The following is a 25,964-nucleotide window of genomic DNA, read 5'->3' as shown; positions in this document are numbered from 1 at the left end:
TCAGAGAGCCTTTTCAGAAGTGCCCTACCCAAGAACAGATTTTGTAGTACTGTGTTAGGCAACTCGTATTTACCTACACAAGAGGAAGCATGAAAGTCAAACTCTGAAGCTCTTTACAGCTGAAATAATTGCTTTCAAAATCCAGGATTAGATCTTGTGTTGCTCAATGCATTAGGAATCTTGAAATTGAAAAAAAGAAAACCAAAACAAAACAATGGCTCATCTCCAAAGCACGTTCAGAAATCTTTACATAATTTACATCAAAAACACTTGTTGAAAAAACACTGTAAAGGCGGGTTAGCACCACAGCTAATGCTGAGCTAGCACAAACTGAAGTAAATGACTCTTCTGAGGAGCAAACCTGACACAGAAGAGATGGTTAGAGCTACAGAGCAAATAATCTTCTCTCTCAGCCCCTTCAGACTGGTTCACTGCCAGTGTATATCCCTAAGTTCTCCTAAGTTTGCCTTCAAAATTCCATGATCTTCTGATCTGTTTTTTTCCTAGGTGTCTTAGTTTGAAAAAAGACAGGTGTCTGCTTAGAAAGCCAGCAGCCTTCTTTAAAATGGAAAACGAACCCCACTCTCCCTGCCCCCAAATTATTATAGTTTTAAAATTAAGCGTCTCTCAGGCAAAGGTATGGGAATAAGAATAACAGTTCTTTACTAGGAAAATTAAAGTAAAAATGCAATAGTACAAAAAAAAAACCTACTGACAGAGTCAGAAGACGACCTGATACCCTATGGGTCAGGGTGCTGGCAGCACTCCCATTCAGTGGTGGCTGCAGCCCTCCTGCAGTGACAGGTGCGGTTCTGTTGGAGCAGTGATCCTCTAGAAGGGTGCAGTTTTCCTTTAAAGGTTCAGTGCAGATGGCCTGGTCTTTCTCTGGGAATCCAGTGAAAAAGAAGGCTACACCTCTGGGAATCCAGTGGGAAAAAGCCACCTGTAGTGTTCCAAATCTCAGATTATATCCAGGTAGGAATGGTTGGCTCCTCCCCATGGGCGGAGCATCTCACAATGGGGTGATGAAATTTTACCAGTCATGCAGTGACACTCAATGGCCCATTAACAGAAGACAATTCCCAGAGGGAGAATTGGTTGTGGAAGAGATAAAGAAAACTGCCCCACCTGGTTTTAACAGGCGGCCCAATTAACAGAAGATAACTCTAAGAGCTGCCCCACCTCTAACAGATGGCAATAGAATGCACACCCCTGGCCACATCTTATAACCCAAGACACTAGGTGCCTACAAGAAAACCTATTTCCAATACAGCTTGAACAATTACTGATTGTTCACATGTTCACAATTTATGATATATCCACTGATATATTATGAATTGTTTCAGATACCTAGTAAAGGACATAATGCCCAGGTAGCCATCCTTTTTTTAATGTAAAGAAAAATTATTTTTTGTTGTACAAAAGATTTCCATTTAAAATACATTACTGATTCTTGCTTCTATGCATTTTCAATTAAAAGAGGAGCCCAGCTAACCATCCTCAACAAAGGCATTTGGCAAAGGCAACACTGTTGGGCATTTAAACCTGTGATTACCTGCTAATTCTGCTCCCAGTCACTACTAAAAAGAATGTTACAGGTAAAACACACAGCCAAAAGTTAAATAAATACAGACACATAAAATTACGAGATGCATACTTCTGCTGTAAAGTTACATCAAACAAGCCAAACTCCTCCCTGAATTGAAATGCCATCAATTACTGACTTTGAAAGGCAGTCACCCAGATTCTCAGTCTCTCTTTGAAACATTGTGAATCTTTCTCAAAAGCCATTTTTTTATTATTATTTTTTAAGCAGAGGGACCTAGGATTTGAAGCAAAATGAAGGGAGCCATCAACCTGAAGTGATATGACAGAGAGACAAGTTTAGGGTAGTAGCATTCTCACAAGTGAGGGGTAACCTGGCAAAAAATACCTTCCTCTTTCCTACAATTTCTACTTTGGCCAGAACAAGCCATAATCCATTCTTCACTGAGGACAGACTTCAAATAAGATCTCTTGCTACTCTGTTGAATTTGGCACAGGAACTCTTTTACCCTTTGGGAATCATGGACACATTCCAGCAATGGAATGGAAAATGTATTTTTCACCAATACTTTTTAAGTTACTCTGAAGTTTAAAAATTGGTTCAGAAAAAAATCAACCATGCAACATTACGTGTTTACTTATCAGGGAATAAATTTTAAAGCTTGTAATGAATATGTCAACATTGTAACTATTGATCTTTTAAAAAACTCAAGGACAAGCTTTCCTTTTACACCCCAGGAACTGCCAAATACATTCAGCTAAAATAACTCCTAAGTGCCTGTGCCCAGATTTGTCTTGCATGTTGATCACATTGTTAGCATCTGAAACCTCATTTTGATCTTCGGGAAGCAATAATGTGGATCTTTCCTTTGCACACTTCTTCATCATGGAAGATAATTAATAGGCTTCCACAGCAGCCTCTTTGCTGTTGCACCTCTAAAGAGGCTGCTGTGGAAGAAAGGCAACAAAAGGTGCCAGAACATTCACGATCAAGGCAAAGAAAACAGAAAAAGCTGGAATAAAACCTGAAATCACTTGTGATTTCATGCCAAAGTAAACCACAGGATCCTTAAAGTGGTATGTACCTCAAAATTGTTAGGGGGAAAATTCCTTGGGTATAAGACACATTAAGTTCAGTCATTCATGGCGTACCTTTAAAATTGAGTTCTTCAGCCTATTCTGTATCTTGGAACCTCACATGCCAGCACTGCCTTTGCTATAGGCAGCCTACAGAAACCTTACAGGAATGCAATTTTTCTAGCACAAAATAAATAAAACAACAGAAACAAAACTGCTTTTATAGCTCAGTTTTCCAGGTGCACAAGAATATCCCAAGTTAAACCAGAAGGAGGAAGGCTGAGGAACCTTCAAGAACAGCTGAGGATCATACTGGATCCAAACTTTATTTACTCGATTTTCTATTTCATAGCAAATTTCAGACTAAAAAAAACAGATCATGTTTCAGATACTTAAAGTTTGCAGTAAGGCAACACATAACCACTCATTCAATTATTTTGTAATTAGCCAGGAGTGCAATCATTTTCCCAATAACATAACTCAGTTTTCCCCTACCTAGCAATTCTTCTGCTGTATCTAACAATGTTTTGCTTTTACTGCATCCAGCTTAGGTGTGTTTGCTTTGATATATACTGGGAAAATCTGTGCTGTCATCCCCTAGCAGCTTATTAAGAGCAGCACAAAAGGGAGGAGGAAAAGGGGAACAGGAGGAAAACACAAGAGCAACCTACAGCTCTGTGTTCTGTACACACAGTAGAGGAGTAACATGCCATGACCACCACATTGCATGGAAACTGCATGAACGTTACCAGCCAAAATGGTGGCTGGGAGAAGAAGGGTTAAAAAGTGCTCTGCATTTTGCAAAGAGGGTCTCATCAAGTTCACTGTGGAAAGATCATTAATAGCGTCTTCTAGAAGGACAAAATGTTATTAATCATCAGGGTTACAGACATTAGGCAAGGACATAGCACCACTTAAAGCATATTTTGCAGAGAATTAATTACTTTTACAGCTGAAAGTTCATGGCAAATTCAGTAAGAATCAGTTTCTGCCAGTGCAGAGCCTCTCAGAGCAGATAACTGCACTGTTGACACGGTAACTTGACAGAATCAGGGTAATTCAGCGTACTCCCCATCTCTTTCAAATTACTGGAGGACAATATAGTGTAACAACAAAAAGGAGAAAAGAGATTTTGTCCACAATGATGCCTGTTCTGTGATTCACAGAACAAGTGTTGTACTGCAGCCTGGCTGGTTGAGGTAAATGGAAGCACAACGTCCCCGTGTTAGAACCAACACAGGTTTTGTACTACTAATCAAACCTGGAACAGCCCTCTGAAGTTTATCTCACCCAAACAAGCTTAATACATTTTTTGTACCAAGAGAGAGAAAAGCAGTTTTCTTTCCCCTATAGTAGGGCACAATGCAACTTGTCAGAGACAAAATTCGGTGTTACTCCTGGGTGGGGACAGATGCAGCTACACTTGTTTTACTCTCCTACCCTATGCTTTTAAAAAGAAAATATTTTAGGGTGAAGGATTCCACCCCACCCCTGTTAATTCCTATACTGGAAAGAAAAAAAATAAAATAACATCCTTTTTCAATGCATTTGAAAAGGAATGGGAAATACCACATTAAAAGTAACAGGTTTTCAGAAAACTTTTCTTCACAAGTCACTGGCCTCACTCTTCCCCTACCATCTTTTCATTTCTACTGACTGCTAGGAAAAGTCTCTGGTTTCCCTTAGAAAAATTGACCTTTTTATATTTTATTTACTTGTTTTTAAATCAACTACTTTCAGGTCCTTTTGCATCACACCATTCCTGCATCATCTGTCCCTGTATTTTGAGCATGGCCTGCAGAGACCAGTCATGTGAAGTTGATTTCCTACAGCCTCATCCATCCCACGTTCCTCTACAATGGTCCTCCCAAGGGTCAAGGATTTTGGATGGCGGCAAGCAACACTCAGATCACTTGCACAGTACATTTCTAATCTAGGCAACTTTCCAAAAGTCATTCACCCTGACTGGACCAAGGCATATTTTGTTAGAAGTATGAAGAAAATAAATGTCAAATTGCATTAAACCACTTTTGTGTTTGTCAGACAACTGACTGACAAACTTCCGGGGGGGGCAAATGAAGAGGTCTGAACAACACCATCCATGCACTGCCTGGAGAGAGTGTGCAGATATGGAGGAGAATCCAATCCTATTGTACTCTGGAGTATTTCCTCATCTTACAGTTTTTCATTACAGTGGTGTTTAACAGTGCCAGTGGAAGATACTCTTAAAGAAACAACAGGAACAAAGGATTTTCAAAACTGCATTTCACAACCAAAGTATACTTGTTTCCAGAAGAAAATACACACACACTCACACTCCAGAACTGTATGAGCAGAATTGTAGTAACATGGCTGAAGCCTGCCCTTCTCTAAAAAAAATACAGCTGAGCAGTTGCTCCAAAATCAAAATCACAAGCAAGTCAATGTCCAGTTTGTATTTTCTGCAGGATCAAGCCAGAGGTATCCTCTTCAACCAGCACATTTTAGATGTGAAATTTTTAGATGACTGTGTAACATCTGAATTGTGTAAGTATTTAAACTACAGTAAAATTTGCCACTTTGATTTATCAAGTGAATTACCACAGATCTACCAGACGACCTATGGAAAAAAATCTCCCGTGTCTCTTCCACAATAGCTTTCTATGCAATCCACATAATTAATGATGTTGAATATAAAAATAACCTTCTTCAAGAGTTGAAGCTTTCATTTAAAAAAATCACAGCCTCAAGACTGCTTTAAAATAAATTATTTTATATTAACAGTAAAGGACTCAGATTTACAAAGTCAGTAAGAATTCATAAGTTTTGCATTTTAATCACTCATAGCCACTGTATTTGATTTACTCCACAATTTCCATCAGAAAATGAAAAAGTTTTGAAGAATGACTCATTCTCAATGTAAATCTCCAGCAAGCCTCTGTCAGTCATGTTAGTCCTTTTACCAATGGTTTTTCCTGCCTTCTGACTGCAATGACACCAACAGTTTAATTACTTCATTACTTAATGATTTCTAACCTTAAAACACTGCAAATATATGGAAAGTTAAACTAATACACACCAATTCCCCATAGAATAAAAGAAACCATTATAACATCAGTATAACGTGTGAATTCCTTACCCTGACACGTTTACAAAGACAAAAAAAAAAAAAAAAAGTAAAAATCTGTTGGGGTCTGGAATGCTTCTACCAAAGGATATCTATCTACAAACATAAAAGAGGGAAATAAAATTCCATAATTCTAATGCAATATTTCCTTGGCACAAATTGTACATTCCCTTGGCGGTAGTACAATAACAACCTCTGGGAAGCTACTCTTCCAAAACTTATAGCTTAAAAAGAAGTTTCAATGCTGGACATCTGTTGGAAAGACTAAGTGCCTCATAGTTTTGCTGGCGAGTTTTTGGGTTTTTTTGTTTCTTTTTTTTACTTACGTATTTATTAATTTCCAGTTTTCAGCAGTTCATTGTACCTTCGTTCAACTACAGGGAAAGAACTGTTTAGTTTACAGCATAGTTTTATATGCAAATTATATTCAGTAGAGTCTCTACTCATCATAAGTGTCAACAGGAGAAAAGGCATGACAGATTTAAGGCTTGAGATTTTTTCATAAACTTTGAAGGAACACTGAAATTACAAAGCACACCAAGCTCACTGTAAAGCATTTTCTCTAAGCATGTGCCAAATGAAGTATATTAAAGCGTTTTTCTTCTAAATGTACTGTGAGACTTTATGATCCATTCTCTATTTCTACATATTTGAGATAATTAGGAGAGTCTTGTCTTCAGCATGGAGGCAAACTTACTGTTTGCTCAGCTCCCCCTGAACTTAAGTTTGTTTCTATTCTGTGAAAATATTTCCATTACATTTAGTAACATTGGAGACAAAGCAAGTTTCCAACCCTCAACAAATCAAAATTCAGAAAACTCAGAGTTCAAAATGAAGAGATATTTTACTGCCAATAGGAGGGGGAAAAGTCTTAACAAATCAGCCAGTTGTTGCACTAACAACATCAAATAAAGAAATTGTAGAGCTTATTCTACCCTTTATCAATAATGCATGGCTGTGCACAGACAATTTATAGCTGTTTTCCATCACTGGGTATTGTGCAGTACTAAATTAGGTTGACAAAATTCAAGGACAGTCCACCCACACAGCTACTGTGGGCCAGCCAGACCACTTTGAATAAACATTTTAAAGGCATAAAGTGAGTTTTATTAGCATGCTGAGACAGTTTCCAGTGGACAAAGCATCTCTTTTGAAAAAATAGAAGAACCTTTAGCAGAAAGAAAGATGAGTTACTCTTGTGCCTCCTCACATGTAGAGAAACAGCAAAAGGGCAAATAAAAAATACACAGGTAACAGCTCAAAACTTATTAAGATTAAAACATGAAACAAGAGAATTTACTTTCTATAGTAGTAACTGACTTGTCATTCTCAGAAAATCCTGAGAGTTGCTGAACTGTGTCAGGTTCTGATGAAAAAAGAACTAAAACCCAAAGATGTTTTGGTGGGATTTTTTTTAATGTTTAACTTTTTAATGTTTCAAAGATTAACAGACTTATTTTTTTAATCTTTCACAAGTCTCAAATATCAAAAAAGAACACAAACCTTTCATCAATATAAAGAACTAGTTGCTGTACTTAAATAGCTCAGCATTTATTGTGCCCATAAAATTGAGGAGTGGGGTCCCTTCCACAGACCAAATTCACAAAAATATAGCATGGCACAAGTTGGCTGCTCTTGGTCAGTAGCATCACTTCCAACCAGTGGTCGCAGCACCTGAATGCCTGAAAAGCAAGAAAGCATCAAGGAACGTGGAGCACATGTTCTGGCCACCAGCAGTGCAGGATGCAGACACACGACCTGCACATCCCAGTTTCACCTGGACTCTGCTCTGGCAGTGACCAGTGTGCAGGGGGCCTCCACCTGAGCCTCCTCAGCTTGGCTGCAGACATGGAGTCAGGTGCAACCTGCCACCAGATGGATGGCAGCACCAACAGGAGGTGGGCTTGGGTCACACCGTAGACTTCTACTGCTGTTTTCTTTACAGTCAGGCTGCACAGCTGGCTTCCCTCTAGAAACCGGCAAAGGTTGTCATGGTTGACACTGTGACAACCTTTTCATACCCAGAGCACCACTCTAGGTGGGACCCTCCAGGTCTCTCTAGCAAGTGGCATGACAAGATGACTTAGAAAAATCCTTCTGTACAATGTGGAAATGTGGAAGCTGTAACACAGCACGGCTGGGCAGCTTGATGGCCTTGTGGCATATTTAAGCGCAACCACAAATAAGGTGAGGAAGGATGAAACAGCCAGAGCTTAAGTTACAACTGTTTTACATCAGTCAAGCAGAAATACCTGGTCAAATAAAAAAAGTGACTGCATTTAATTGTGCAGTTGTTGAGAGAAGAATATCAACTCTTTTCAGTGGTATTTGGATTTGAGCAAAGCTTAAGTGCATTCACAAAACATTTTCTCAAAAATCAGATCCTCCTTGTACATGAAAGTATATCAGGGACCTCTGAAGCCAACTAATCAGTGTGCAAAACTCCAATTTAACTGGTGCAACAAGCACAGAAAACTCAGAAAGGCCAGATAAAAAGAATTAGATAACATAAGCAGAAGATAAATAGAAGTGTAAAAAAGCTACAGTTTAAGGATCAGCTAAGCAAGGTGATTGTTGAGCATTTGTATTTCAACCAGTCTGTATTTTCATCTGTCAGAAGTGCAAGACTTTGTTCATAAGGTTGGTTGCTGTTTCAAATTTTTTCCCTCTTAAATAGGCTGAGTTTCTTCTGTGAAAAGTGAAAATGCTTTAAGTCTGATGATAATGCAGTAAATCCTTTCTATTTACTAAAATCAAAGCTAAATTAAGGCTACAGGACACAGCTTTGAGAAACCCAAGGCAATCCCAATGAAGCAACCATGATTTTATAAATGGAAATTAATTTTAATAAGTCTGTTGCTCATCTCACATTGCCAAAGTCTGTGATCCAATTAGAAGTGCAGCGCTTTAATCATCTCCACATTCACTGAAATTCAGAAACAGACAAAATGCTTTTGGGCCCTCTCCATGGACTGCATCACACCAGTGAGATGCTGGCTTTGTAACACACAGGCAAAAATCACTGAGGTGTTCACATTAGTATTTCAAGGTATCAGTATCTGTACAAAAGCAAAATGCCTTGAGCACAGTGAAATGTGTTACATGCCATCATACCACACCCAGTTTTCTAATACTCTGCTTTGAGGAAATAAATTAAACTCACTTTTCCCAAGACTCGCTAAATTACTAACCCTACCTGGTGTACTAACATTTAATTGGTAGCACATCTCTGTGCAGATGGCTACTGCCAGTAATGCCTGTGCTCCCCTGCCCTCTGTACATGTCCAGAGCTACTGACAAGCAAAGACACATATAAATGTGTGGATGTATGTAACTTGGGGGGTACCTAAACTCAGAGTGCCTGAAAAGGAGTATCTTCATCATCCTCCTCTCCATACCCAGCTTTGTGACAAGTCACTGAGAAGTGGAGTCTTCTCAGTGCTCCTGTGCTTTGGGAGGCCGTGAGCAATCATCCCTATTGTGAGCTCCCCGAGAGCCCCTACAAGTCTGCTCTGGATTTTCCAGCCTTTCTGCACTCTCTTCCTCTTTCTCTGCATGTGTTTCCCTACAGCACCCTCCTATGAATTCCCACCCTGTACCTTGCAGGGCCACTCACTATGCACTATGTTACTGGCATCTGCTGCAGTGCACTGGCAGGGCTGGGGGTCTGAAAAGGCAACCTGAGAGCCCCTCTGGGCATATACATACACATTTCCTTCATTTAGAAGCCCATACTTGGTTGAGGGTGTCCACTTATACAGCGAGGACACGGCTGCAGCACACAGCCACACAGGAACTGCAACCAGTCTAGTCACAGCAACAGTAAAGTTCTTTTATTTTGCCCGTTCTAAGCATTTCTCCTGCTGTATCAAAACACTTTTTTGCCACCAGCAGAGATAAAATCCACTAATCTTTTCCTGGTAAAAGAATACTCTCCAGAAGAGCAAGAGCCCAGGTACACCCAAGTGAAGAACAGCATCCTCCAAGGAGGAACAGACACAGCCTCATGAGCAAGAGCCCAGGGCCAATCCAATATGTCCTGGTGTGAGACCTGCAGAGGAAGTGTACACAGGCTTCCCAATCATGGCAGCTTGTCTACTGCAGAACCCTCTGCCCCCTTTCTGAAGTGCTTTTACATAGCAGAGCCAGAGAGTCAGTGGAGTCCGGGTGTTTCCAGCTACACACACACCTCCACATCTAAATGGGAAGTTCATGGAGTAATGAAAAATGGCAGGAGATCTGCTTTTCCACACTTACTCAGCTTCAAAATTTGAGGAAAATCAGCTGGTGTCCTCATGTCTTTGGAATCACTAGATTCAGGAGGCCTTTACCTGCCCCATAAGCTGGCAACAATTCAAGTCCACACCTGTAAGCACCACATTTACTCCACAGTCAAAAGTGAAACAAGCTCTCCACACTCAAAAGCCAAACAAGCTGTCTCCACTGTTTGTTTACACTCTGATTAAAGCTGCAAAAGCAGCAGAAGAAAAGCAATTAGGCATCCCAGGTAATCACAATTGTCAAGAAACTAAATCCTTCCTCTTCAAAAGAGAAGTTCAGTTTTAGGTGTGTCTTACCTCTCATCCAACTCTGCAGCATATTACAGTACATGCAATAAGTTGGGCAGGCAGTGACACTCTTAAATGTAAATAAAAATAGAATTCAACTGCCGCTTCAAACAGCAGCTGTCAAACCTGAGGCAATGCAGCAGTCAGTAGCAAAAAGCCTTTACACAGCCCTTACTTATCTGGGTTTCCTTTCTTAGAGATTTCATTCAGGCCACCCCTTTAGTGTTGCTATTGACATGATCTTTGCACAGAAAAGAGAAAAAAAAAAAAAAATCTATATAGCCCTGTCCTGCTGGTCACCATAACAACTCTGCAGTGGTAGGAGGCCACACTGCTCACTGGGCACAGCATAACCCTGGCACTGACTGACTGTCAGTCTGCTCTGTGACTGCTCTGCTGTGCTGCTGAGAAAATGCAGCAGCCCTACAGTGCAGCTGATAATGCAACCACGAAGCCCAAAGATGCAGAGGAAACATGGGTAATTAGTGACAGATCACAGCAGCAGCCCTAGTCAAAGCAGAATGGTCACTTTTCTAGCTACAGTCATGTTTAGCTTCATAGCCTTGTTTTTCCTGGTGATGAATTGATCTCAGCATATGGCATTCTATAGGGACTGAAGACCACTACTACTAAATAATTCTAATACATAGATAGAAGAACTAAGGCACGTGAATGGAAAGATACACAAGCACTTAAGAGTGCTTGCATAGCACTTGCATAGAATTAGTGACATAGGAAAAGAAAATAAATTGTTTCTTCATGGATGTTTCTTGAAATTGCATGGATTTTGTCTTACTGAAGCCAGTGAATTGGCTTATAATCAACAAATAATGATAACTTAGCTGGGTCAAATACAAGACCTCAGATTCATGTCGTTTTGTGCTGACTTCGACTAAGGTGGAGTTCATTTTCCTCTCAATAGCTGATAAAAAGCTATGCTTTAGATTTGTGCTGGTAACAGGACTGATAACACATGGACATTTTAGTTATTGCTGAGTTCATGCATAGGGACAAGGCCTTTTTTGGTCCTCATACCACATCACCAGCAAGAGGCTGGGGGTGCACAAGGAACCGCGAGGGAACACAGCCAGGACAGATGACCCCAGCTGACCAAAGCAATATTCCAGACCACATGGCATCGCACTCAGCATATGAAGAAGAAAGAGGGAACATTTGCAGTGATCACGTTTGTCTTCCCAAATCATCTTTATGCGTGAAGGGGCCTGGCATTCCTGGGATGTCTGAACACCTGCCTGCTCATAGGAAGTGGTGAATTAATTCCTTGTTTTGCTTTGCTTCTGTGCATGGATTTTGCTTTCCATATTAAACTGTCTATGTCTCAATGCACAAGATTTTTACTTTTACTCTTCTGTTTCTCTCCCCCTTCAGAGTAAGCAAGTGAGTGAGCAAATGGCTGTATTGGACTAAACCACAACAGGTTGATTAGAGACCAAGAGGTGGGACCAGGACAGCCTGTGGAATCTCTCTTCTTCCCTCTGCCCTGGCAAAAGAAATAACATCTTACCTTAAAAGACTGTAACAGAAGTGCCAGTCTCTACTTTCCTTTAGGTCTTTTTAAACATCAGAAATAATGCAGCAGATTCAGCTAATTCAATGTGTCAGCATTTGACAGCACATTCAGGAAACCTGAGAGTTATCCTACAAGAAGAGAAATTAAAAGCACCAGTTAGTCCATATGTTGTGCAATATATCTTGTGCTTCAAGCTGCTGATGCCTGGTAGAGCCATGCGTCTGAAGAATGAAGAAATTACCACAAAAATGAAAGGCTAAGTTATTTTTTGTTTCCAAGATAAAATGCTCAAGCACATTTTGGCTACAGCAGCATGGTGAGAAAGCATGCATCTTGCAATAGCTGTGTCACCCTGCCCTGCCTTCCCAATTTAAATCTTTGTTCAAACAACAGTCCATGTGAATGCACAGAAACAAAGCTCCAGGCATGTCAGGATACACCAGCCACACCAGTTACAGAAACACAGCAGTAAACGTTTATAACCCAGATTTGTTTGAATGGGGAAATGCATCAGGAGCCCATGTGAGCTAAGTACTAGCACATTATAAGCAAGGATCTTGATGTATGTGGAAGACACATGGAGTACTATATAAACTACAGAAATAGGAGAAACATTTTACAGATGGACTTGGTTCATTCCCCTGGATAGGCTTTTCGCAGAATTCTCACCTTGCAAGCACTCAAGCCATACTGAGTGAAGCTGCAGCAGAGTTAATGCCTGCACCACTACAGCACATAAGGCAGTTCTCTTCCTCCACAATTCAGCAGAGATATTCCACCACTAAGGTTCAGATACTTGTTTTTCAGCTCCAACCCATTTGGTGTGTTTAATCCTCCAAAAGAGCAAACTTCCCAAAACTAGAGGCACACACACACAGACAGGGCTCCTTGCACTGAGATATCCTGCCCCAGGGCCACTCACGAGTACGGTCCAACAGCTGCACCCTGAGGTGGTGCTGATGTGTAACAGTTGCACAAGGATGCCACTTTGACATCCGACAGCTACAGAGTGACAGGCCAGCAGAAAAACTTATCTAGAGCATGGTTACTCTAGAGAGCTTTAAAGATTATTTTCAGGTAAAAGACACTTATCATCCAAGTTGTTAAGTACTTCCCTAAAGCACTGGTATGAACATAAGTGACCATTGTCCCAGTTTGTAAAGATATAGAGATGGGGGCTTAATGGACTGCACGAAAATCGTATCAGGTAAAAATTACAGAGTTTTTATTATAAATTAATAAAAAAATCTAGCCTTGAAAGCACGTCATAGGCCAATGTGCCTATACAGACAAATATATTGTTCTAATCCTACACTGTTTACAAATCCTTTAAAAAGCCTTGTAAGGGTTAATTATCCTCACAAACTTCAATAAAAAGTAGCATCTGAAGGGAAACTACAAGGGTCCATGTCTTTCAGAGGAGTGGAGGGGGAAAATAGGTTGGACACCTACATTTGTTAAAAACACAGAAATCCAAAAGTCCCAAGCAATTTCTTTCCCCCCTCCTGTTTCTGGCACTTTCTCAATATATTGACTTTTAATTTTAGCTATTTGTGTAAAATATGAGTATAGTAGAAACAGATGAACCCCCAGCCAGGGAATAATGTGCATTGACTCCAATGACTTCAGAAGACTGAGCAAATGCTTTATTAAGCTATACTACATTACGCTAATACTATACTAAACTACAGACTAAAAAGATACTATGCTAAAGAATACTATTACTAAAGAAAAATCAGGACACAGCTTTGACCCAACTGGCCAAGGAAACAAAACCTTCACCAGTGTCCAATAACCAAATCACTTTTGGTAAACAATCTCCATAACACATTCCACATGTGCCAAACAACTGGAACAGTGAATAGAGATAAAAATTGTTTTCTCTTCTTCTCTGAGCTTCTCACTGCCTTCCCAGGAAAAATCCTGAGAGAAAGAATTTTGTCTCCCTCTCTAAAAGTGAATACCACACATGAATGTTCTATACAGCAAGTTACCTATTCATGATATCTTAAAAATGCCTTTCTTACCATGGGGGTATATTCTAAGCTAATTACAAACATCTCCGTTTACATAATAATAAAGACTTCAATTGCATACAGAAACTTGATATTATAGGAAACAAATCACATCCTTGGAGCTCTATATTCACAGATTATAGGAAGTACCACAATCACTGCTCTTCTCTATTACCTCCTCCACTACACTTCTCTATAAAGCAGTACAGCCCTTCCCAGATGTTCAGTCTGCAAAGTTATAGTTATACACAGTCATACACCCTGGGCCACTGCTCAAGGACACAAAAGCCTGTCTTTCAAACCCCTGCTGCCGTGTGTCCCTATACCATGGAGTCAAGATCCTTCAGGTGTTTCTCATGAGTTATTTTTTCCAACAGATGTCACATTCTGCACATTGTCCCACAGCTAGCATAAACTCCTTACCAGACACTCTGTGTAATTTAGCTGAAGAGAGTTTATGCCCACACCTGTTCCAAATCAGCCTAAAAACACAGTAACTGTTCAACTCCAAAGGCTAGAACCAGGACAGGGCTTGAGCCCCAAGATGAACTAGTAACAATGTTGGGGAATTTTTCCTTTTTGTCAAAGAGGTCTGATTGAAAGTTAGAAATCCTTTGGGAGCTAAGACTTATGTACCTGACTGTTTTCCACACCAGATGGAAAGAATGCTTCTGTTTCACTTTTTACCCCAAACAAATCACAGCATGCATGTGTACACAATCATCTGACTCCTACACATCCAAGCATGACCAAAATGAAAAACAGTACACTGAAAAAATGGGTACATTTTTTCCCTTAAGGGAAGAACAAACCACACCTAACAGGTATTAATAAAAACACCAAACATCAGAAAACATTCTGTTACAATGGGTATTTAAAATAATATATGCAACACTAAGCAAAATTTTAATCTGTACAAAATAGATGTATGTATCTCACATAAAAAAGTAATTGTTCTTCTAAACTGCCTCACAAATGGCAATCTCATTTTATTTCCAGCCATAAAATTTACTCAGTGATTAGCATAACCGAGTATTAAGCACAAGGAAAGAAAAGCAGAAATGAAAACAGACATGGTCAAACAGTTAAGCAGACATATTGAATATACAACAGAAGTCCATTTGCTGATAAAGTTGTAATTTTTACATAAAGTTTCAACCTTCATAACATTTTAGATTTAAGTTAAACTTGCTATGCAACAGATATTCCTTAAGGTCCCTAAGACATGGGGTAAATTTTTACAAAAGCTCCACGTCTCACAGTGTAGTTCACTAGCCTGACAAGTCACCAGATGGGTAACACATGTATTCCATCTTCTCTCCTTTTCCACCCTAGCACTGTTGAACACCTCCACCCACATGCTCCTCCAACGCACACACTTCCCTCCAGCAGACAGCAGCCTGATTCACTTATCTAAAGAGGAATTTATGCTGGCCTGAGAAAACACCAGCCCCCTCAACTGCAAGGACATGCCTAGATTGCTTACTGAGATATGCCTCAGACGTTGTGTCCAACAAGCACTGCCAAATCAGCTAGAGATGTTCTGTGTAGCACGAGAGGGGCAGTTACATTCTTCATGTGAAGGAGACATTTTTTAAAAATAAATTTGAATGCAACATTTTCAGTGGTGAAGACACTATTTCCTGGCGAACATGTTCTACGCTTTGGGACAGGAAGGCCTTTAAGTAGTCAAAAGCACTATTCAGCCTTGGTACATTTCACTGACATAAGTTCTCATAATTACTAAAGGAAATAACTAAGGCTGTGTCTGGGTGGCACAAAGCACCATGCTAATTACTGCTTCAGAGACACTAATTAATCTGGGCAGGGCACCACAGTAACATGACTGCTCTGCCTTGGGAATCTCACAATGTTGATGTATTGCCATTTGGACACCCGCCTCCCACCCCAAGCAGTCTCTTTCACATAAAAGAGTCTTACGCCAAAGATGAGCCCTCCATGGAGGGGTGTTTCCTCTCAGAAGCTGTGTGTTTCATTGAGATCTACCACCTTCAGCACACAATACTGAGCTGCACACTGCACCAATTCTTGAAAAACAGTAAAATAATCAACAAGCAATTACTGAGCATCCTTGGCTGCTAGGAGGAGGAATGTGAGAGGGTATACCTACAGAGACTATCCTGGGCTCCAGAAGAAAAGGACCAGGTTAGCATCTCAGAGTAGCTATGTGTAATGATAATGGTGATTGTCCAACAATCAAACAGCTGCGGCATTCATGCTACATTTTAACAGACATATTTAAAACAGACCAAGGAGAAACCCTCTAGCACTAGTGTAAATGTTCTCCATTTCATAAGCACCAAGCAGCAGGTAATAGTGTGCCTGTTAGCAGGGTAGAAGTTAAATTGTTGCCAAAGTGACTTTGTTTTCAACTTTCTGGAGATAAAACAAGTCCTGGGCTAAAGCCAGAATACTTTATCTACTGTACCCGATGCCACCTCTTGGTACCGAGACATGCTCTTCACATACTTCAAATGGACTTTGATCCTCTTTTGAATTGTTAAAACACATTCAATAACAAATAATGTACCCAGCAGTACCTTAAAGCACCTGTCCCAATAGGAACTGGTTTTTGAACAAGCAAAGAGCAACAGGGAAGGGGAACACCTGATACACAATACAACCTGCAGCAGAACACAGCCCCCTACCTGTCCACAATAAAGGAAAGACACAGAAGGGTCATTCCATGTGGCACAAACAAACCATAGTCAGAAGTACTGCCATGCAGAACAGATAATTTCAGATACTGAAGAGCCCCTATCCAGTCCTGTCCCCTCTTTCTTCTCCCCACAAACATTTATTTTAAAATGAGTAATTTTTGAGACAATCCTGTTCTAATGGCCTCTCTCAACAGACGTGGACCTTCTGCAGAACACAGTCCCATGAATTTAGGATTTACTTAAGTGAGATGCTCATGTTGCAGGTAAATGGTATACACCAGCTCATCTAGAAGCTGGCAGGCAAGGCTGGCTTCTCACATGTCTGTCAGCTCTGCACAGAGGTCACAGCACAAGGAGACAGCTTCACCTTGGGTTTGTACCATAGTGTTCAGAAGTTGGTGACTGGCTTCAGCACATAAGCTGTTTCTTGTAGCAAAAGCACAGGGACAACTGTCTAACAGAGTTCATTGCCTTGAGACAGGGAGAAATCACATTGATTAAACAGTATCAAGAGTCCTTGAGCTTTTCATGCTCTCAGCAGAGAGGACAAATACTCAAATAATTCTGCCCAATACAGCACCGGTGAATAAAACACTACAAAAAGCATAACAACTCACTTATGAGTAATTAAATTGCATTTGATAAATAGGTGTTAAAGTAGCAGTTTTAACACTTACAAATACTTCAGTTCATGAGAAAATAGAAAGGTGACATAAAAGACGTATGTGCTACTCAAACCATTTAAAAATACCCACAAATGTAGTCAAAACATACGGTGTACATCTGAGTTTAACACTGCCTAATAAAAGGCTCTCCCCTTCAAAATATTTTTTTTACCCACAGGCTGATTGTGAATGGTACACAGTAAAAGTGGCAATTTGGGTGAACACCTCAGTCTCCAAACAACAACAGCTAGTCAAGGTGGTGACAAAACCCAGCAAGCCATACAAACGTGTGCTGAATCTTAATAGCTTTAGCTGCCACGTCAGGTGAAGTTAACTCAGCGTTCCGTGGACAATCAGAGGTCGGATACATGTCCCACTCCCTCCTCCAGAACCTTCCCTACAGAAACTGTTGAGTTCACACTGGGCTTTCTGAGAGGAGCCCTTTGCGTGGCAGGAAAAACAATACCATGATGCAACAACCACTGCAATGGAGAGCTTCAAATGGCAGACAGAGATCTGAGTCTTAACCAGAAATGGGGAGAGAAGCAAAACATACAGCAGCCAAGGCTGCTGCCATAGATGTAGCCTCACTGACTGTGCTAGAATTCACCCAGGATTTTCCTTTCTCCCATCTGCAGGGAGACTGCTACTCTTGGACTTCACTTATACAGGGATTCACACCCAAGTTTTGTTTGTGAGGATTTTTTTTCCCACACATGCCAATGGGCCTGCAGACATAATTCTTTGTTCTCTGACTGCAAAACTAAGCTACCAAATTAGTCCAGATTAAAAACATAGTGAATTTTCTATGGCCCCAAAGCAGGATGTGTTTAACAAGGCTAGTTCAGATGGGATACTTGACATTAGGCAAGGAGTGGAGGGAGAAGAGGGTGTCACAACAGAAGCACTGATGTGAAATTACCTAAAAAAAGTGGTTCAAGAAAGAAGGAAAACTGGAAGGACCCTCAGCTACCTATCTTCTCTTTTTAACTTTCCTTCACACACCAATTATATCTTGTACTGCATTCCTTATGCAGTTGTATCCTTTTCTTGTTTACATCACCATATCATAAATTATGCTGATAAGCAACAACAGACATGATGAATCTGTGCTTGCTTCCTGAAGGCGAGCAGAGATTAGGAAAGGGCATGAAGGTATTTCTTTTGTCTTGCAATGAAAAGGAACTGCAAAGGTGGGGAATGAAACTGAAAGGGATCATAAAACACTATCTTGCTTGCCTTGTTCCAGGTGAGACACATGATGCTCCTGAGGAGAGTCACTTGCTTACTCGTCTGGTCCCATCTCAGCTGGACAAGGAGAAGAAGGGAGGGAAAAAAGCCTGGAAACTTTTAAAAGGCATAAGATATTTCACTAGATATTTTACCCTTTAAAATTCAGGTAAAGATATAGAATTGATAGATATCTCCAGGAGCAGCAGATCTGAAACATTAACCTTTATGACTCCCAAAAATGTTTAGTTCCTAGATTTCAAGTGAGAAAAGCAAATATCTGTAAAAACTCCTGTTTGTACTGTTTCCCCATCCTCACAGAATATGAAAACATTCCCCAAATGTCAGTCATCACTACACATTTTCCTAGGTGCAACACAGCTATAGCTAACAATAGGCAGCTAGCCTATTGGTCATGCTAGCTAGAAGCATGCCAAGAACCTGCATCTTAGGGAATTCCTGTCCCTCATGTATCCATCTCCATATCTAGGCCTAAAGGCTCCCCTTAATTAGGGACAGGCAACATCCTGAGACTTTGAGTCAGAATGAAAATCAACAACAGAGCTCACATCTTCCTCTGGCACCAAGTCAAACCCTGGACCAGGTCACTTCTTTGCAGCTTGGGCTTTCCATATGCAGGTTACGTAGTTGCATTTCAGGATTTTTAAGCGGATCTTATTACCATCTTCCCAGTGATATTCTAAAGTTTATATTACCAAAGGATGGGAATTTTGGAAGGGCTGTGGTGGACTACTGTTCAAAATCCAGCACTGTTTGGTAATAATCCTCAACACTCTCCACTCCTGGTAATAGCTCTGTGGAAGTTATGACACTGAACCAAGATGAGAAAAAAAGGCTCCATCATATTTTCAGCCTAAAGCTCTGAAAACACGATGAATTTATGAATCCCAGGCTGCACAGGGCTATTGGGTGACACACTCCTCACTGCAGCACACTTCAATGAAAAGGGTCCTCAAAAGTTCTGAATCACTCAGGGCCATTGTCATGGCAATACTGTTTCGCTTGTACAGAAAAGAAAAAAAAGCAGATATGACAGCTCTTTCATCAGATGTTCTGAATCAATTCCTTGAAAAACAGCTAAAAATAAGATCATTCTGAATTTACCTCCTGTGAAGCAAACTAATCCAGAATAACTACTGTATGTTCCTATGCCTTCAAGAGCACTGTGTTCCAGACAAAAGAGTAAACCAGAAATTTTACATGAGAGATAGTAGACAAAAAAAGCACTTCCAACTATTCAATAACCAGGAAAATTAAATAACCAAGTATATGCAGCCAGCAAAAGGCCTCCAAGGAAAAGGACAGATTATTCCCCAGAGTTCTACCACCAGCTCTCCACAGAACAGCTTTCCCCAATTACACTTCAACCCCAGTCAAGGTAAGACATTTGTCAGTGTCCCTAGGAAACAAAGCAGCTTGTCCTAACATAAGGAAGACAAGGGGAGGAGAAGCAGGACACAGGTAGCAGTAGTCAGGAAGTTCTTCTCTTCTGAAACTTACCATGGCTTGCATATTCAGCAATGGCATTGATTAGGAACTCTACTAAAGGCAGCATACACAAACAGCAATATTTTTGGAGTCATAAAATGGTTTGGCTTGGAAGGGACTTTAAAGATATCTAGTTCCAATCCCCCTGCTATGGACAGGGACACCTTTCACTAGACCAGCTTGCTCCAAGCTCTAATCAGCTTGGCCCTGAACATTTCCAGGGATGGGACATCCACAACTTTTCTGGGCAATCTGTTCCAGTGTCTTACCCCCACCCCTGACAGTAAAGAATTTTTTCCTAATATCTAATGCAAACCTACCTTCTTTCAGTTTTAATCCATTACCCCCATCCTGTTGCTACATGCTCTTGTAAAAAAATCCCCTTCCATCTTTCTTGCAGGCTCCCTTCAGATACTGAAAGGCAGCAATTACATCACCCCAAAGCCTTCTCTTTTCCAGGCTGAACAACCCCAATTCTTTCAGCTTTTCATCATAGGACAGGTGCTCCATCCCTCTAAGCATCTTAGTGTCCCTCCTCTGGACTCACTCCAACATCTCCCTGTCCCTCCTGTGCTGTGCCCCCGGAGCTGATGCAGCCCTGCAGGTGGGGTCTCAGCAGAGCAGAGGGGCAGAATCCCCTCCCTGCCCTGCTGCCCACCCTGCTATGGATGCAGCCCAGGACACGTGTGGCTCTCTGGGCTGGCAGTGCCCATAGCTGAGGCAGGTCCAGCCTCTTATCCACTAATATTCCTGTCCTCTCCTCCAAAAAATAAGTAGTGAGTCTCTCCTTATAATATTAAATACACACTCTCTCCACATACAGAACACCACTGCCCCTCTCCAAAACCTTAAATGCTAGATTTTCATTCTCCAGCTCACAGACGTTAAGGTTGTAGTCTAACAACAATCTTTCAAAGTAGATTGTGGAAAATGTGTATGCACAGCGTGATGGTCACTGTATGTTTCTCAAACTGCTAAAAATGTCACCTACATGCAAAAATTCCATCTACCCACACAGTGCATGAAACATGAAGGCCACTAAGCAATGTGAACCTCAACCAATTCTGTCTGAAAAGCTGTATGCTCCCATTTGCGAGGGCAGCCAGCAAAAGGCAGGGAAGGCAGAGCACAGAATGGAAATGCAGATGAAACAAGCTTTGCAATGCTGTTTTAATATCTCAGCATACTTGCAGGTATTGTGGGTCACCATGGATAAAAAAATCACCAGCAATTTAATTGTCGTCCCACCACCATTTCTGCCAGGCAGAATTTGACTTGTGTGGGACTGTCTGCGTTGCTGCAGCAGTTTGCAAACAATTAGTGCACCATAAAGAGACACCGACCAGGCACACACACACACACTTTAATACTCCTTCGACATTAAGTACTGCTGTTCAAAAACAAATCACCACTTCAAGCCACAAGTACTCTCCCATTTAGATATATTTTAAATAGTCCATTAGATTGTAAATCCAAAACCTACCCAGTGACACAAACCTGATCTGATTTCACTATTTCCTGAAAGAGAAAAAAAAACTGTATTAAAAACTTACAGGGCTGTTGGTCTACCGTTTCTCTCTGGCACACGGTACATTACTTAACTGCAATGCCTGAAACAGTAACTTGACCTCTCTGGGAAGGTGGGCGGTATTATTCAAGCTGAAACATTAGAAACATGCATAATTACTCTGGGTATTCGCCACACATTCTTTCATCCGTAAACCAATATGAATGGAAAAGTCACACTGACACTCCGGGCTTAGATCATATCCCAACCATCAATTATGAAAATTTTTCATGAGGTCTCAGAGAACAAAATTTCTTAGGGCCAGAGAAATTTTCTCTGAACTTAACTGTGCTTATGTTACCTAGATAAAACATCAGGGCTGCCAAATTCAAACCAAGACTTCAGCAGGCTAAACCATGAATTTTGAGCTTTCTACCCCACCACTGATAATACTGTAATTTTGTTTTCCTTCAACCCCACAAACCCATTGCATCCATTCATGTGGCACTTCTAAGGATGCCTGCTGTAGCACCAACCACATCCCATCATTCACCATCCATCTGTCCCTGCAGGGTGATGCTTCACACACCTGTGTATTGCCTGCCTGCTCCTCAGCAAACCCAAGGACCTTTGGCAGAACCAATCCACAGGGCTGGGTGGGATAAAAACCCACTAGAAGGTAAAGAGGCAGATGAAGCATGAAGAAAAGAGACCATGCTTGTTCCTGACTCCAGAGGCATCCACTTCTTGCATCATGGCTGCCTATGCTGATGGCAGCTCCCCCTTCACAGCAAGCACACAGAGTGTCCCCTCTATATAGCCTTGTCTTCCCTTCAAGGATAAAGCAGCAATCACCTTTCAAGTTCTGGGTGGCGGAGCCATCACCAAGAAAAATGAAATACTACAAACTAACATTCACAGCTGGAGCTGTGAAATGTACAACATTTTCAGTACTTTAAGGGTTTCCAGTACTTTTTAAGGTTAGCAACACAAAATGCAATTTTTCTGAAGAGAGAGAAAATGCTGTTCACAAGACAGAAGAACTGCACACACATGTCAAATAGCAGTCTTCTCTAGCTAAGTTCTCATACTGCTCAAAGTCAATGTTCACAAGACAGAAGAACTGCACACACATGTCAAATAGCAGTCTTCTCTAGCTAAGTTCTCATACTGCTCAAAGTCAAGATCTAGCTGCACTCCTGACCAAGTGAGATGCAGCAATACCTATAACTATTCTGAACCAACTGCCCCAGAACTTATTTTGAAACCAACATCTACACGATGCTGTTCTGGGCAACTGACCTGACTAACTCCTTGCCTACTATGGAACTTCCAGCGTTCTTGATTCAGCCCATTTAACTCCTGGTGCTTGCACAAATACATGTGGAATACAAGGTGTTCATTTCAGCTAATTCCCCAGGCATTACGGACAATGCATGCATCTGGAACACCGTTCCAGCAATTATACATGAATAATTCTGGAAGCATTCTTCTGTTTTGTTTTTCAAGCAGTCCAGCTCCCTGCATCTTGTTCATCATCCCTGCTCTTCTTCATCATTTTATACTTCCAAAACTTTGGAAATCCTAGCAATGCACACAGTGAAGCACCTCTTGATATTTTAAGTCAGATTTTGTAGTACCAACAATGTGTTTTCCCTTTATGCAGAATAACCATGTATATCAGGGAATACAAGCTGCCACAGCAACCTCATAGAAAGTAAAATTTCAGGACAGTATTTTCCACATGTATTTTAAATCTCAAGCTAATGAAAACTGGTCAGTGTTAGATTGTTTTGACCATATAACCAGAACTTGCTGGAGATTTTTTGGTAAGTTTTAAATATGCTTTTGCAAACAATGGTTTATACAGAGTGTAACACCCATGTACTTTCTTACACACCGATGAAAAATGTGGACAGCTTTATTTTGAAAATTCTCTCCCTCTTCCACATAAACTACAAAATAATTAAAGATAACTAAGTGACCATCTTAAGCATTACCTAAAATATCTATTCAAAAGGTCTGAGGTATGCAATGAAAATGCTTTGAGTCAAACAAAAGTGGATTATGGTAAAGAGGGGAAACAGAACAAAGGTCTGAGTTTGCATCAAATGCTGGTTGCAATCATTTAATTGCCACTGTTTAAGAGAAGGAATTTCTCCAGTCTGTTTCAGTATTTGCTATTCCAGTAAATACAAATAAAGGAAAAGTCAACATTACGGTTTTTCAGTTTCAAAGTCATTTGATAACAACTATCCCCAAGTTATTCTCCTGGGAAAGAGCTGCTAGAGAACAGAGCTAATTAGAGCTTGTCAGTTAAGTTCTCTCTCCTGCTTTGTTTAGAAAACCTGGACCAATAGCTTATCCATGGATAGACCTGGAGGCCTTTCACAAATATTTTGTATTCCACAGCAAGCTTAGGCACATTGCATAGACATCTGGAGCACACACTAGAAACATTAACATCTCCCTGCTCTGCCCTGCAGCAAGTGCCTTCATGACACTTTCATCAGCAGTGACAGAAAAAAACCCCAGTATTATTGAGGGCTTCCATCCAAAAAAATGTTGCCATGTATAGTCTGTCTGTAGGCACATAAGGATTTGGAGTAAAAGGAAGGAGGGGTAATTCAGGTGCATACACAAGTGTTCCAGTCTTCCTTCTCAATACCTAAGTTCTGAGAGAAAGAGGGAAAGAGCCTTTTATCATTATTAAAAGAGTATTTCCAGAATGATTGGAGACTAAGCTGCTTTGAGGGGAAACATCAGTGAAAACAGATATGTTCATATTTTCCCTGGAGGTGCAGTCCAGTTTGGAAGTGCTCTCAGCATACAGAAGTTAAGACAAATCATAAATACAAATCATCCTGAGGTACTCTGGCACCTCCCAGACCACAAACACAGAGAAAACCACAGACACTGCATGAAGCAGGGGCACCTACAAAATGTCCCTGCTTTGTTTACCATGCCAGGGCCAATGACCAATAAACCAATTGCTCACAATAGAGCAGATACTTTGATACCATATTTCACAGCATAGCTGGATTGAAGCAAAGAATCTACTTGCTCTGGAAGCCAAGCTATATATAAGGAGGAAAAGGCACAGAATCCTCTCTAGCAAGCTTTCCTAGAACAGCAACATCTGTGCCTTCAGTTTTGCTGCAGTTCTGCAGGCATCTCTGCAGTCTATCAAGCCTAACCACTGGACAATTTTTTGTGTATTTATTCTTAAAACTTGTAAAGCTGAACCTTGCTGTACATTACAGCATCTGCATAATAGCTGCAGTTTAGCTACCAGGGAAAAAAAGTCTCACTCTTCCCTGCTACTTCACAGGAGAGCACTGAAGGCTTCTGGTGAGAAAGACAAAAGCAATAGCAAACAACCAGGGTGATAAACTACCATTCACATTTTACTCCAAGGAGTAGTAATTAGTCACTTAAAAATACACAAAATCCATGCATGTGTTAAACATGAAAGAAGCTGTCCTGAGAGCTAGATGCTCTGAGATCACATTTCAAAGCAGTGCAGCATCATTCTGTTAATCTTTTGGGAAAACCAGCATGGATATTCTGCTGCAACGTAATTAAGGCAGGAATTCCAGCTCCTCCATTGTGACCTTCACAGGAACACCAGGGGTCAAGAGCAGCAGCCTGTACCCGGCTACAGTGCTAACATAGCCATACTATAAACAAAAAACCTCCTGCAACAATAGTGCCAACAAGTTTCAGGGAGGTAAAGGGGGAACATGTAGATACGCTCAAAGACACACTGCCACAAAACAGCTTCTACCACAAGTGTAAGGGATAAGTTGATTTTCTAAAGGTAGTTGCAGGAATTTCATTTTTACTGTGTAAGTGGGAAAAGGCTGACATATTTACTTTCACGTTTTATTCTCAACAAATATCCATGCGTATCAAAACAGTGATTAAAGACTTGCTTTCCTAGAGCAATGTTTAGTGAACAAAACGAAGCCAAGGGAAAGGCGACTTCTGGCTGTAACAGTGAAGTTCTACACAGACAGCGAGGGTTTGGAGAAAGTGTTGGGTTTTTAGCCCTGGTGAAACCTCATGGGCACAGGCAAAGCTGCAGCCTGCAGTGACAATGCTGATTCACACCCTTCATATTGCAGCAGTCATGCCCTTTGTCCCCAACACCTCCCAGCAGAGACTGACAAGGACTGCAGCAGGCAAAGGACAGCACGGACAGGCAGAGTGTGTAAGGTGGGAATGGCAACGCTCAGCTCTGCAAAGGCCCTGTCTGGTGGAAACTTTAACTGAACTCTACCCAGAATGCTTGGCATAAACTGTCTGGGGTGGGCCAACACGAAATCAAGAAAAGAGATAATCAGGTAGGCTTTTTTCTCATTCTTACCCTCTGCAATCTGAGAACAGTGAAAGAGGACACCACCTAGCAAGAAGGCTGCTAATTAATTCCTCCTCACTCAGGCATTGCAAAGCTTCTAGCTGCAGAGTGCATGCTTGTCTACAAATGAACACTTGACAGCATTTTAAGAACTGGCTTCACTTGTTTTG

General features: G+C 40.9%; 1 protein-coding gene across 3 annotated transcripts in view; it reads right to left on the bottom strand.

Annotated features, from left to right (window-relative positions):
- The window catches only part of KANK1 (KN motif and ankyrin repeat domains 1), a 124,555-nt gene that overhangs the window by 79,903 nt on the left and 18,688 nt on the right, over window positions 1-25,964 (bottom strand). For all 3 annotated transcript variants that reach the window (XM_064735454.1, XM_064735455.1, XM_064735456.1), the window contains one exon: window positions 11,822-11,955. The gene's annotated coding sequence lies outside the window, so the exon portion shown is untranslated. The remainder of the gene's footprint in view (window positions 1-11,821; window positions 11,956-25,964) is intronic.

The sequence above is a fragment of the Zonotrichia leucophrys genome, chromosome Z, assembly GCF_028769735.1.
Source record: "Zonotrichia leucophrys gambelii isolate GWCS_2022_RI chromosome Z, RI_Zleu_2.0, whole genome shotgun sequence".
Taxonomy (NCBI): domain Eukaryota; kingdom Metazoa; phylum Chordata; class Aves; order Passeriformes; family Passerellidae; genus Zonotrichia; species Zonotrichia leucophrys.
Note: the sequence above shows the minus strand (reverse complement) of the source record. Positions and strands in the feature narration are given on the sequence as shown.